Genomic DNA, 863 nt, shown 5'->3' with positions numbered 1-863 from the left:
GTGGTTGGGAGGAACGACCCCCTGATCTGAACCCGAGCAGTGTTTTGTTATTGGACTTCTGTGCTCATCATGGATTGTCCATAACAAACATGTTCAGGTGTGTAGGGTGTCCATGTGGGCTCTTGGCACCAGGACCCCTTAGTCCGCAGCTCCATGATCGACTTTGTTGTTGTTTCGTCTGATCTGCGGCCGCATGTCTTGGACGCTCGGGTAAAGAGAAGGACCGAGCTGTCAACTGACCACTACCTGGTGCCGGTGGAGCTGGCTCTGATGGTGGGAGAGGATGTCGGTCAGACCTGGCAGACCCAAATGAATAGTGGGGGTCTGTTGGGAACATCTGGCAGAGTCTCCCCCTGCATTATTATTATTATTATTATTATTATAAATAAAGTTAAATATATTTGAAAAGCATAAAAGTAAAAGCACACATCTTCTGAATAACCGGAACATTTTGATTTTTAATTGAATAAAACAGCCCAAAATATGCAAAAGTATTTCATTTCAAAAACTACAATTTCATTAAAAGAAACATGAAAACCATATTAATGCTGAATCAGTGATCATAAAATAAGCACCTAAAGGACATGGACTAAGAGAATGGTTTAAGAGGGAGATTATTTCCTTCAGTGAATGGTGGGTGTTGAGGCAGGCGTAGGAAGTGTGAGACGGCGAAAGAGGAAGGGGAGCGAGGTGTTGTTACAGACCAAAGCAGGTGTGACAGTTCTGAAAGCTTTCATGGGGAATAAAAGGTTTTCTGGTTTTGTAGTGATGCTAAACTGAGCGTGACCCTCCAACAGAACCCAGACTTCTTTCTCGCTGTCTCACTTGCTTTCTAACCCAAAGCCTCCCCCTTCCCCTTTAGA

The sequence above is a fragment of the Austrofundulus limnaeus genome, unplaced genomic scaffold, assembly GCF_001266775.1.
Source record: "Austrofundulus limnaeus strain Quisiro unplaced genomic scaffold, Austrofundulus_limnaeus-1.0 Scaffold536, whole genome shotgun sequence".
NCBI lineage: Eukaryota > Metazoa > Chordata > Actinopteri > Cyprinodontiformes > Rivulidae > Austrofundulus > Austrofundulus limnaeus.
The sequence above is the reverse complement of the archived record's forward strand: the minus strand, read 5'-3'. Positions refer to the sequence as shown.